This window comes from Nannobrachium achirus (genome assembly GCF_963921795.1).
Source record: "Nannobrachium achirus genome assembly, chromosome: 10".
NCBI lineage: Eukaryota > Metazoa > Chordata > Actinopteri > Myctophiformes > Myctophidae > Nannobrachium > Nannobrachium achirus.
In genome coordinates this window covers 14,909,100-14,923,718 of record NC_137819.1, presented here as the reverse complement: position 1 = coordinate 14,923,718, position 14,619 = coordinate 14,909,100, and positions in this window count along the sequence as shown.

Genomic DNA, 14,619 nt, shown 5'->3' with positions numbered 1-14,619 from the left:
ACCAGAGAAAGACACAATGTACAGAAAAAGGACTTTGTGAGGATAGAAGGTGCCAGTGGGACCCCAAAAAAAGGTTTTAAAATAGAAAAAGTGAAAATTCATGGTGTAGGTCCTTTAATAAACTTGACCTTTCACTCTGTGCTTAGTCTGCTCTTTTTCCCCTCTACACCAAAGCTCTTTGCCAAAAATAGCAGATCTACAAGCTCACAACGCCTCGCGCTGCGAGGCGTTGTGAGCTTGTAGATCTGCTATTTTTGGCAAAAGTTCTCCGAATATGGATGCTAGGGTTCAAGCGGTTAATATAAAAAAGGAGAAAGAAAGTTTCTATCACTCTAAGATTTGGAGGACCCCCTGTAGTAACTCTGAGGACCCCCTAGGGGTCCCAGACCCCCTGTTGAAGACCCCTGCAGTATCCAAACAATAAACTAATAAAACATTAGAATACACAAATGCAATGCAATGCAATACAACATAAAATGCATTCCCATAACAGCAACAGTGTGTGAACACAGGCTGTAGGATGAGTGGTAGGGTTAGAAAATATCCACTGCAGATGGCACAAACACAGGATTGTTACTGGTACTCCAAGCATCCTGCTTGATGGTAACAGCTCAAATGAAGGGGGAAGAGGGTGGGTTTCACCCTTAAGATACAGTATATGGCATGAGGAAAACTCCTGATTGAAAACTGACTTTTATAATCAACAATGAACCACTTAAACCCCAGCATCCCCTATTCTGGTGCATGGGACATTCACCAAGAAATAGCTGATCTACAATAGCTAATCACAACATGTCACAACGCGTTGTGAGCCTGTAGATCTGCTATTTTTGTTTGGTTTGGTGGGTTTAGGCGGTTAAACTGAACTGATATGGCAACAAATTTGATCAAAGTAGTCTGCGGATTCTTGTGTCATGAAACCCTGTTGTAGACCATTATGGTCAGGGTGTGTTTACTAGCATTAAAGCGTCTCAGACAGTTTCCTGAGAAGATAGAGCGGCTGCCTTGCTTTTTCGATGAATCGAGTAGGCTAAAGAGGACCCCAATAGAAACAAGCCATATAGGCTATGTGCTTGGGTTTAAAATCCTCTTGACATACCTTGTATTGAACTGTACTTTCCTGTGCTTAAAAAAGTAAATAATAATAATAGCAAACTGCTAATAAAGTATTCAATCAATCAATCAATCAATCCAAACGTCTGAAAGGTGAGTTTATTGTCTATAGTTGTTCCCAGATATTTAAAGTCAGTAAATAGATGGTCAATAGATAGATAGATAGACAGATCTTATTGTTGTGTTTTTCCTTTTGCTATATCCTTAGAATTTCTTTGTTATTTTGGTTGCGGCTACAAAGTTCATGTACCTAAAGACGCAACGATTGAACATTTTGAATCATGCATCTTGGGTAAGAGGACATTAACATATGACCTGGCTATCTATCTGCTCCATGGGTTGGTCAGCTGTGCATAATGTATGATTCATTAGGACATAAATAGACTCATGGGTATCATGTTTATTCATTCTATCACCAGGAACAAGATTCTTCGTTTTTTAGGATTTAGTTAGATATAGTTTTCTGCACTATTTATTTATTACGCACGCACGCACGCGCACACACGCACACACACACACACACACACACACACACACACACACACACACACTCACACACATACATGTCCAGCCTAACAATCTGTTCAAAACAGAATGCCGATTGAGCCGAATGCTCACACCCGGAATAGATGCCAATTGGGTCCATGTAGTTAATGCTCCATGTGCCCCAAACAGAACACTGTCCTCTACATGCTCGGTGTGTGTGTGTGTGTGTGTGTGTGTGTGTGTGCGTGCGTGCGTGCGAGCGTGCGTGCGTGCGTGCGTGCGTGCGTGCGTGGCATGCGTGGCGTGCGTGCGCGCGCGCGCGTGTGCGTTAATGTGTTTTCATTCTCCTACAGGCTATTACACATATTCGTAAAGCATCTCTATGTAACTTGGTTTTAATGAATAAAATAAACATTTATTTTGTCCAATCTTTATGGTTGAGCATGTTAATACAATGTACCTTATACAATTAGGGTGGTTGTATGTTGTCTCTGTGCTCTTCTATTGAGACGTTTAGACTCACTATAGCAGGGGTCAGCAACCTTTTTAGTACCATATGTTTATATTTTCCAGATAGCAAGTGTGCCGTGTCAACATACATTTTAATGACACGCCATCCAACATTCTGACATATTTTAATTGTCAGGACATTATTATAACGATCATTAGACTCAGAGCCATAACCCACCTATCGCCTCAGCTTAATCTAATTGACCACGTTTAAAACAATATTTGGTTTTGAAAATAAAAATCCTCTCTCTCACACTTCTGCCAGTGTGCCAGTGATCACCCTCCCCTGTGCCAATGTGGGCACCCGTGCCTAAGGTTGCCTAGCCCTGCACTATAGACACAGGGTCTGACACGAATTTGGACCCGATATTCAATTCATACCTCGAGCAAGCAAGCAGGCAGGCTCTATTACAGGGCTGCCCACACTTTTTTGACTCAAGGGCTACTTTTAAAATGACCAGCTCGACATGATCTACCCACCCCAATAAAGATGTAGTACCTGAGGTGGCTTTGAATAGCGGCACTTGCGTTACATATAAGACAATCACACTTGAAATGTGAAATAGTGGGGAAAAAGGTCTTCTGTATGGAAGTGGTATGTTTTTGGGGTTCTTTGTAATGCTACTGACTCTTGAAAACAAAGCATTGCATTGGGTGGTTTGCTTACTTTAGAAGCCATGAAGGGAGCTGACAGGCCCCTTTTTATGTCAATCAATCAGTCACTTTAATTCAAGTGACAGATGTGACAGAACTGTTCATAAATAGTTTTCTTTATATTTTAATTATATATTTTTAGGGCATGTCATGTGATCTACCTGCACAGCCTTTGTGATCTACTGGTAGATCACAATCTACCTTTTGGGCACCCCTGCTCTATTAGATCAATGGTGAACAACATTTCAGCACTTAAACTTAGTTTTTTTTACAACAGGGTTCATATTTTAGATTGTCATTAGAGAAAAGAAATGATGAGCATTAACGTGTTTTCATTTAGGCTACTGCTTTCTATTATTTTAGCGATTTTAGTATTTTAATTTCAGTGGGTGGGGACAAAACTGTAGAAGTGGCAAAATATGTTTTGCCATAAATATCTTTAGACATAATAAGCTGACAATTGTTTTGTTACTATTTATTTCCACCAGCCCCCATAAGTAAAATCTACCAATGAAAGATTGCGGTGCATCTTGAGAATGGACTTATTGTGTCTAAAAATACATATTTAGCCACTTGCATGCCCCCAACCGAGGGATTGCATGCAAATCAAAAACGTTAAAATCACTAAAATGATAGAAAGAAGTAAATGAAAACATTTTAACACTCATCTTTTCTTTTCTCTAATGACTATCTAAAATATGAACCCTTGTTGTAAAAAAAAAAAAAAAATTGTCCTTTAAGCAGGACGGCAGGTTCAAATCCGGGGTAGAAGTGGAAGGTTACATGGCGCTGCATGCATACTGTATTTACAGCCCAGCTACACAAGAGAAACAGTCTAATTATGACTCTCGAAAGTGAACTCACCGCTTATGAGGCCATGAGATCATGCGGTTATGAGGTCATAAGGTCGTCCTCTCTGTGGACAACTTGACCTGGCTGTTTGGTCCAGGTGTTTAGACCGGGTGTTTGGTCCAGGTGTTTAGAACGGGTGTTTGGTCCAGGTGTTGGTGCAGGTGTTGGTCCAGGTGTTGGTCCAGGTGTTGGTGCAGGTGTTTAGACCGGGTGTTTGGTCCAGGTGTTTAGACCGGGTGTTTGGTCCAGGTGTTTGGTCCAGGTGTTTAGACCGGGTGTTTGGTCCAGGTGTTTAGACCGGGTGTTTGGTCCAGGTGTTTGGTCCAGGTGTTTAGACCGGGTGTTTGGTCCAGGTGTTTAGAACGGGTGTTTGGTCCAGGTGTTGGTGCAGGTGTTGGTCCAGGTGTTGGTGCAGGTGTTGGTCCAGGTGTTTAGACCGGGTGTTTGGTCCAGGTGTTTAGACCGGGTGTTTGGTCCAGGTGTTTGGTCCAGGTGTTTAGTCCAGGTGTTCAGACCAGGTGTTTTAGACCAGGTGTTTGGTCCAGGTGTTTAGACCAGGTGTTTGGTCCAGGTGTTTGGTCCAGGTGTTTGGTCCAGGTGTTTAGTCCAGGTGTTCAGACCAGGTGTTTTAGACCAGGTGTTTGGTCCAGGTGTTTAGTCCAGGTGTTTTAGACCAGGTGTTTGGTCCAGGTGTTTAGACCAGGTGTTTTAGACCAGGTGTTTGGTGCCAGGTGTTTGGTCCAGGTGTTTGGTCCAGTGATGGATGAGGCGTGTGTCGCAGGTTAGAATGTAGGGTTAGAGCATTTTTCCAGGTGTTTGGTCCAGGGTTATGAGTCATATAAACTGGAAGAAGAAGAGCGGACGCTCTTTAGCCGGAGAGACTTACAGGTAGAGCCAGGTTACCTTCTGCCAGCGTTGCTGCTTGTTGGGAATCAAGTTTGGAGCTTTTCAAAAGGTGAGTTGGCAGCCCTTCTTCAGCCTTCAGGGGTTATGAGTCATCCATGTTGGCTCCGGGCCAGGAAGGACAGACGACAACGTGAAGAAACTCTCAAAACATGCACTTCATAAACTATCAAGCATCGTCCCTGTCCAATATGCTTCTCTTCTCTTCTCTTCTCTTCTCTTCTCTTCTCTTCTCTTCTCTTCCTCTCTCTCTCTCTTCGTGTGTGTGTGTGTGTGTGTGTGTGTGTGTGTGTGTGTGTGTGTGTGTGTGTGTGTGTGTGTGTGTGTGTGTTATCTAGATGAATGGACGTCTGCTTGTTAAATCATTCAGTGTCCTTCGACCTGCAAGATCACATGACACACACACACACACACACACCCATGCACATGCACACGGACGGACGCGCACGCACACACACACACACACACACACACACACACACACACGCACACGCACACACACCTGCTGCTCGGTCACAACTTGACCTACTGAAGAAAGCAGAGGCACAACACAACAACACAGTGCTACACTAATGCACAACAACACCGTGCAACAACATAACAACACCACGATGCTACCAGACACAATACACAACAACACTATAACATAATACTACACAACAACATAAAACAACAACATAATACGACACGACAATGTTCAAGGTTAATTTAACACATCCTCTGCCTAACCCGGCCACAGATGTGTTTTCTCTGGTTGTTTAGCGGTAGCCTGGTTAATAAACCAGACTGCACAACACCACCCCCTGTTGGTAGTACGAAGTGTGTAATAGAGTCTGACGCTTGCAGTCAGGCTAGTTTAGCGGTGCTCTGCCACGGCTGAGTTACCTGCCGTAAGAGCTGGTTACCATTGTAACCAGGTGCTCCCACAGCCACTGATGAGCTAAGAAACTCCATATGAAACAGCTGTTTTCTCTCCTTTTTTTCAGCTCTCTCTCGGTGGAGCATGGAAATTACCGTATGGATTATGTTTTCCCCGCACGAAAGAACAGACGTAGCGCGGCCACAAAATGGGATGGCCGTGCACTCCGTGTGCACACGCTGCACGCACGGAGGCACTCCAGAACGGGTAATTATTATATTAAAAAAGCCTTGGCAGTGAATAGTGTATTGTTTTGGCGACGCAATGGCAAGCATTGTGTTAATTGACCTTCAAACTACACACAGGAGGACAAAATAATGCACAGTCAGTGCAGAACATGCAAGGCACCAACCTGCTCGTCGTGAGCAGTTTGGGGTTCAGTGTCTTGCTCAAGGACACCTCGACCCTGACCCGGGCGGAGCCGGGATCGAACCGAGAACATTTTGTTTTCCCAAGCGGCTGCTCTTGACCTCCTGAGCCACTGCGCCGCCCCGGCTCAGAATCCTCCTGGTCAAAGAAGAATGGTGAAACAGATAAATATCCATGAATTAATTTAAATACAATAGTTTATTACATAAGATAAAACACACCAGTGTGACCACACTGGCCTTCAACACAAGGAAAATAAAACAGCACCATCATTCCATGACTCCAGTGCTATGTAATGACTTTTAGCCTTGTAGATCAGGGGTGGGCAACTTTGATGATGGAGAGGGCCACTTTATTTTCACACTCACTCCAGAGGGCCACACTACATCAGCTAAAAATAAGCAAAAATATCAAATTATTTGTATCTATTTTTATCTATTTTTGATTTGGAATCCTGAAAAGTATTATCATTTCTGCATTTCAAATGCATTTATATGTTCTTATGTTGACTTTATGAACTTAAATACAAATACATGGACATAAAAAAGACTAGTACTAGTCATTAAGCTACTAATATAGACAGAAGTAATTAAAGCGTGTCATGTTTGCATGTTTGGAATTGTAACAGCCGACATCAGTAGTATATCAGTATTTCAATATTAAACAGCGGGCCGCATTAAGTGAAGGTGGGGGCCGCATGTGGCCCCCGGGCCGCCAGTTGCCCATGTATGTTGTAGATTATAAAAGCCTGGGTTCCCGAGGCTAGTTGTAGATAGACATAGATAGACTCATTGACCATGAATACATACTTTTGGCCTGACCACAAATATACAGTAAATATTTCGGGGTAGCAGTCTGTCATTGGAGGGCGGCTAGGGCAAGTCTTGCAAGGACCGGCCAGTAGGAGGACACACAGGGGTGGGCTTCAGACATAGCCTGGCTCCAGCCCATGTGCCCTGCCCGCTCTCTGAGCTTCAGGAAGCTTGGTCTGAAATCAGGCTACTTCAGACAGGTAGTTATTGAAGACTTTATTAGAAGAAGTTTGCATAGGAAAAAGTACAGTTTCATGACGGTACAGTTCACTGGTACATGGTCTACTAAAAGGAGATCCTAGAAAAAGACTAAGCTTATTTCCATAGGAAACCATTGAAGTATCTCATATAACATTGAATGACAGACGGATAGAACACAGTACTATGCAGTAGATATAGTCAGGGAAAAAAAGGGGAAAACAATTAAAAAAATTAAAAATTAAAACATACAGTAGGTAAATACAAAGAGGGGTCAGGGGAGGGAAGTCCTGGGCTATGTTTGTTTTTACCAGTTGCGAACGGCTGCTGCCTGTAAGTTATTTTTTCAGGTAAGGCGTTCCACATTTTTGTGGTTTAGTAGAAGAACGAGTTTGACCCTTTCTTTGAGGTGACTCTGGGTTGAACGTGATCTGTGGCACTGCCTCTGGTGTTGTAATTATGGACATCCTTAACCTTTATAAAGTATTTTGTTAGGTACATGGGTATCTTTGAGGTGTAGTGTATCTTGTACACCAGACCCATTGCAAGTTGCTGTACTCTGTCATCTATTCTGAGCCACCCCACTCTTAACTGGTGAGTAGCGGTGAGGTGAGACTGAGCATGTTACTGAGCATGCTACGCTACAGGAGAAGAGGTATCTTCTTTTGAGCGGTGGTTACACCGTCTCCTATACGTGGCCGTGTGTGTGGGTATGTATGCGTGCGTGTCTGTATGTAGCCTGTGTCTGTAGCCTGTGTCACGCAGCCTCCACCGCTCAGTTCACACAAGTGTGATTTTTTTCTTCTGCTTGAGTCTGAAGAGGTGAGTGCTAGGGGGAGGGGCTAAGGGCCGACGCATACTCCACTTTTAGAGCCGAATTTATTTCGGTTTGGTTTCGGAGAGTCACATTGTCATATTGTAGTGTAGACAGAGCCGAACCTAAATAAATTTGTCTCTAAAGGCCTGCCCATATTCTCTCCTAAACCGAACTTTTCGTCGGTTCAACCCCCGAACCCCTCGGTTTTGGAGAGAGTATGGAGAGCCCTTAAAGGTGGAGTATGGAATTGTGCATCGGCCCTGAGGCGGAGCGAGAAGAGGTGAGTGCTAGGAGGGTGAGGTGGAGTCTGAATAGGTGTAGATAATAATAGTCCATACAATAAGTAAGACATATAATAGAATAAAGATTAAAAGTTAATACAAAATAAATAAAATAAGAAAGGAAATCCTGGAACTAGTATTCAGTAACTTGTAACCATACACAGCTGATTTATAATAATATGTTATTTAAAGTGCTGAAGGTGCTCAGAGAGAGCTAGCCTTAAAGTGATCCCTGACTAATACGACAAATATGCCTTAATACATTATAATTGTCCTCTATAACTACAATGTAAAATTAAAAACACCTCAATTATTGTATTTATTCTAGAAATAGCTAATCTTTCACTCAATAGGGGAAATGCCCGTCGCAAGTTGATGATGTCATAAATGTCAAGTGTGATCTATCCCTATGGAATTTATGGCATGCATGTGAAAATAAAAACAAACTTAATACTTCCTATGGTTTATATGAGCATCAAATCAATATTTCAAATGTTTTTGTGTTTTGTTTTTTTGCACATGCATGCCATAAAAATTACACATGACATTTATGACATCATCAACTTGCGACAGGCATTTCCCCTACTGAGTGAAAGATTAGCTATTTCTAGAAGAAATACAATATTTAAGGTGTTTTTAATTTTACATTGTAGTTATAATGACTAATGACAATTATAATGTATTAAGACATATTTGTCGTATTAGTCAGGGATCACTTTAAAGATGCTGGGAGAAGGCTAATTAACCTATAAAGAGGTGTGTCTTCTCTTTAGTTGATGTTTAAAGCTTTCTGTGGAGTTTGCCTCTCTGATTTCCAGAGAAAAGCGTATTCCATAATTTAGTTGCACAGAGGAAAAAAGCTGCTTCTCTCTTTTCTTTTATGGGCTTTTTCTTCTAGTGGTGTCAAGTAGGCCTGTGCTGACTGTGGAGGTTCTCATTGTGCTGGATGGGGTGTATGGTGGTGGGAGAGTGTTTTCTGCTGGCGATTCAGTCCGAGTGTATCAAAGGGTGCGTTCGGAAATGCGCACCGGGTGTGGTTAGGGGTTAGGGTTAGGTTTAGGCATAGTTTTACTGAGGTTAAGGTTAGGGTTAGGGTTGAGTTTAGGCATAGTTTTACTGAGGTTAAGGTTAGGGTTAGGGTTAGGGTTAGGCATAGTTTTACTGAGGTTAGGATTAGGGTTGGGTTTAGGCACTCACTGCACTGAGCACACACCCGGTGCCAATTTCCGAACGCACCCTTTGATACACTCGTACTGAAACACCAGCAGAAAACACTCTCCCGTATGGTGGTGGATGGAGAGAGAGAGAGAGCCAGCTGTCCAAGACCAGCAGCTCCACAGTGACACCTACAGGTGACTGTAGCTACTACTCTACAGCATACATGGGCAACTGGAGGCCGGGGCCACATGCGGCCCCCACCTTCACTTAATGTGGCCCGCAAGTTCATATTGGAATACTGATATATTACTGATTTCAGCTGTTACAATTCCAACCATGACCTGCTTTAATTCCGTCAGTCAATATTAGTATAGCTTAATGACTAGTATAGTAGTATTAAAATGTATTTTTTATGTCCCATGTACTTGTATTTAGCTTCATAAAGTTAACATGATTATATAACGAAATGCATTTGAAATTAGATGAAAATGTTACGTTTCAGGATTCCGACTCAAAAACAACAAAAAATTATTCAGGATTCCAATTCAAAAGAAGCAAAAATAGCCGATCTACAAGCTCAAAACGCATCGCAGCGCGTTTTGAGCTTGTAGATCTGCTATTTTTGCTTCTTTTGTATGAGATACTAGAATGACAAAGTAGGACGTAGCAATATGCAATGTGGCCCTCTTAGTCGAGTCATTTTAGGCCAAAATTAGGCCAAACCTGGAACAAATTGCAATAGTAGCAAACTCAACTGATTTTGTATCCTCAATATGTCCTTAGTGAGGGAAAAAAAGTCCCAAGGAATCCCATCGGGGCAAAGTTTTGAAAACGACCTATCTACCTTCACTTACTATACACTACAATATAAAGGAAAAAATGACTGAAAAAAAATCTGCTTTAAGTGGGATGTGAGGGGTCAAACTAGGGGTTTTTAATTATTCTGAATCCATTGCAATCATTTGTTTTGCACGAAAAACATTCCTTGGGCCAGAAATGGCCACTCAAAACGTCAATTTTCATCAATTTTCATCAATTTTCAGTCTTTTGGGGTCCGTTTTTAGCCCAAGGAATGTTTTTCATGCAAAAACAAATGCTTGCAATGGATTCAGAATAATTAAAAACACCTAGTTTGACCCCTCATATCCCACTTAACTCATACCTCGCGATCCCCGTAGAGACCGTAGATTTCCCGCTGTACCGCGCTGCCATGCCCGTAGAGCCCGCAAAGTTTAATTAGCTTTAATCATTATGAAAGGATTAAAAGTATTAGCGCAGATTTTCGCTGATTCTGGCTCTTTAGGCCCGCCCCCCTAACTGTATCCGGTCATTTCCGGTCTGGACCGGATCCAGCTTTCCGTATCCAGTCTGAGCCTGGGCCATAGTCCCGCCTCCATTGGTTTACTGTGTAACAGAAGTGGAAGCTACTGGGCGATGGAACGCTCGTTTTTCAATCTGATTTTTGCGTTTGGAAACTTTGATCCAGTCTCTACACGCCTGGATTATGATCCCCACACATATCGTGCGTTTTGTGCGCGAACGTGTCCACGTGTTACCATAGCGCACAGTTGGCTTTTTTCAATGCTTTTTCATGTAAACACTGGCTGATAAGCAGAGATACAGCGTGGCAACGGATATGTCTTTTTCAATGGGGTTTTTTGTATTCGAAAGCTTGTCACCGAGTCTACACGTCTACTAGATGAGTCGCGCACAGATTGTGCACGATGCGTGCGCGTGCCCACGTTAAAAGGTAAGGACAATTTGGCAGCTGCTTACTACAGCTATGTTTAAAATGGCAGAGAAAAAGTTAAAGCAGATTTTTTTTCAGTCATTTTTTCCGTTATATTGTAGTGTATAGTAATTGAAGGTAGGTAGGTCGTTTTCAAAACTTTGCCCCGGTGGGATTCCTTGGGACTTTTTTTCCCTCACTAAGGACATAATGAGGATACAAAATCAGTAGAGTTTGCTACTATTGCAATTTGTCTGAGGTCTAACCCTAAAATGACTGGACTATCTGGAGTGAAGGTGGAAATATAGTGGCCCTCATCATAAAAGTTGCCCACCCCTGCTCTACAGTGATGGAAGAAGTAATCAAATTCTTTACTTAATGTAAAAGTATCAGTTTAGGGGCTATTGTACAAGAAGTCTGTTAAGTTCAATTCGGAATCAACATTTACTCGAGTAAAAGTATTGACATCAAAATGTACATAAAGTACCACAAGTAAAAGTACTCATTATGCAGAAGATCCCTTTTCACAATGTATACAAATCCTTTGAAAATATCCAATCTACAAGCTACAAAATAGCTAATCTAGAATTGCCAATATAGGTCTGAAGTGGTTTTGTTATAATCAGTGGTGTGTTCTCGACTTTTTTTTTGTGCATACTATAATCTATGAACCGTGGCTATTCGTGTGGCCAGGGCAGACGCCAGTGCAAAATACCTATCAAATACATTACTTTGAAAGGTTCACAAGGGCAGACGCTATTCATATTTTTATTTCCGACGGCAGACGCCGTATACATGCGTTACAGGTAGAACACAGCACTGGTTATAACCAGTAAGACTCCCTAATCGGGAGATAAGCGACCGTTGGTCGCTTATCTCCACAAATAGGCCAAAAGTTTGTTTTACCAATTATCAAGACATACGGGCAGTTGACAGTTTGCCATGGTTACTCATTGAAGTTGAATCTCCATATATGGAGATAACCTACGCATCACACTAAGTCTGACCTCACCAGCCCATATTTGGGCATGAGCAACTTATGTCTCCATATATGGAGATATGTTGACATCACACAGTCCTCAGCCGATGATGTGGCGTGATGTCATACAATACACAAACGAGCCCTACAGTATAAAGGGGCAATTCTTGCCAGGAAAGAAGCATTTCTTCGACTCAGACCTTATCGCCAGGGTTGGCTTATAGCAGCTGTCGGTAGGACCATATATGGATTCTGTTAGTGTGGATCTCCTAACAGGGCATCATCTGGGATACAATCCCTTTTATGCCCATATATGGAGATCCCTAACAGAATCCCTTTCATGCCCATATATGGAGATCCCTAACAGAATCCCTTTTATGCCCATATATGGAGATCCCTATAACAGCATCCCTTTTATGCCCATATATGGAGATCACTAACAGCTAACAGAATCCCTTTTATGCCAATATATGGAGATCCCTAACAGAATCCCTTTTATGCCCATATATGGAGATCCCTAACAGAATCCCTTTTATGCCCATATATGGAGATCCCTAACAGAATCCCTTTTATGCCCATATATGGAGATCCCTAACAGAATCCCTTTTATGCCCATATATGGAGATCCCTAACAGAATCCCTTGTATGCCCATATATGGAGATCCCTAACAGAATCCCTTTTATGCCCATATATATGGAGATCCCTAACAGAATCCCTTTTATGCCCATATATTATGGAGAAATCCCTGCTCTGAGTATCTGACATCAGTGTGATGTCACCTGTTTATGCCCATATATGGAGATCCCTGCTCTGCGTATCTGGTTGCTATGGTAAACAGTTGGTTGCTAGGGTAAAAAAACATGGTTGCTATGGTAAACAGTTGGTTGCTAGGGTAAACAGTTGGTTGCTAGGGTAAAACCATGGTTGCTAAGGTGGTTGCTAACGTACACTAACAGACCAGCAACAACAGACTGTTGCCACAGCAACGTACACAAAGGTTTGTGTACACATGTGGTGTGATGTCATACTGATGCGGAGATATGAGCAGGGCAAAGGTGTGACGTGTGACGTGTGACGGACGGACCTTACGGTCGCAATAATCATACTCTACAAAGTGACTTTGTAAGTTTCAAATAATCTTAATTATAGTGGACTAAACGTACAATAATTGCCTTGGAGATGTAGTGGAGTAGAAGTAAAAGTATTGAAAATCATAAGTAGTCATTTACTCTACTGTGTACTAGGGCATTCACGAATAGTGATTTTTAGTATTCGAATTATTCTACCTCAAATATTCGAATAGTCGAATATTCGACAGGACTGGATAAACTGTCAAATACCAGTAAGACTCCCTAATCGGGAGATAAGCGACCGTAGGTCACTTATCTCCACAAATAGAGCAAAAATGTGTTTTTCCAAAATCTTCCTGATCCATGTTGATGACATGAGTGTAGACATACTGTGTAGTGATTTTCGTGATTTTAGGGCAAAATCTGAATCGGCCTCATGGTGGCGCTAGAGGGCCATGTGAGAAATGAGGGGTGGGGTCTCCTCGCCGCCAAGGCGGACGAATAGGTACCGGCCCCGGCTCTCCCGGTCGCTCCTAGCCCGAGTTAAGGCATTTTATGTGAGCTGCAGTGGCAGGGGGTCCTCCACTGGGGGCGCCACCACTTTTGCATCCGTTCTGGAGCACCAGGAGTGGGTGGTCCCCGGGAATGCCCCGTGAGCAGCCCCGTTGGGGTGGTCATTTGGTAATTTTTGCACATGTGCTCATTTTTTACACTTGGGGGTCCCCGAGGGAGCTGGGGGTCCCTGGAGCTCCGGGGGTCCTTGGAGGTTGTAGTTTGGCAGGTAAGGAGTGTGTGTGCAAAATCTGGCATGGATCGGGGCAACGGTTGCGGAGATATGAGCAGGGCAAAAGTGTGACGTGTGACGTGTGTGACGGACGGACGGACGGACGGACGGACACCTCGAGCAGCTTTCTGTAGTAAGTGCGACCTACGGTCGCAATTAAGTAAGCAAGAGGCGGACATTGTGAAAATAGACGATCTACATGCTTGTTGTGAGCATGTAGATCTGCTATTTTCACAATATTTATCTGCGGAATAGAGTCACATTAAATGCAATACCTACAATTCCAAGTGCTTGTCAGGGTGGGGTCCCCAGTTCAAATGTGTTTATTTTGGGGGTCACAACCTAAAAAGTTCTGAGAACCCCTGGTATAGAGCATTAACAAATTCATCCACCTGGGGCATTGACAACTCATTCTTATTCTTATGACTTCCTATCTAGCCAAGCTTTATAAACTATATTATTTTTTAAAGAGAAAACAATAAAAATAAGCGAATATTCGAATATTTGGTGAATGCCCTACTGTGTAGAATAGGCCTACTTGAGTAAATGTACTTAATTTACTTTCCACCATTGCTATTGTAGTTTACAACCCAATGTCCTTCCAAAGTTAAACATCACTTTAAGTTTCATTTTAAAGGCTGGCATGTGAAAAAAGGACACATTCCCACTTTGTAGAATAAAGTGGTTGTGTACAGCATGGGTCTTCAACAGGGGGTCCGGGACCCCTAGGGGGTCCTCAGAGTTACTACAGGGGGTCCTCCAAATCTTTGAGTGATAGAAAGTTTTTTTTCTCCTTTTTTATATTAACCACTTGAACCCTATAGTGTCCATATTCTGAGAACTTTAGCCAAAAATAGCAGATCTACAAGCTCACAACGCCTCGCAGCGCGGGCTCAGCCTCACTGTAATGTTTGGAATGAGAGATGATTCATGTGAGAGATGTTGTCGGTTCATGATGTTCCTGAGGGGAAATGAATAGAGTCA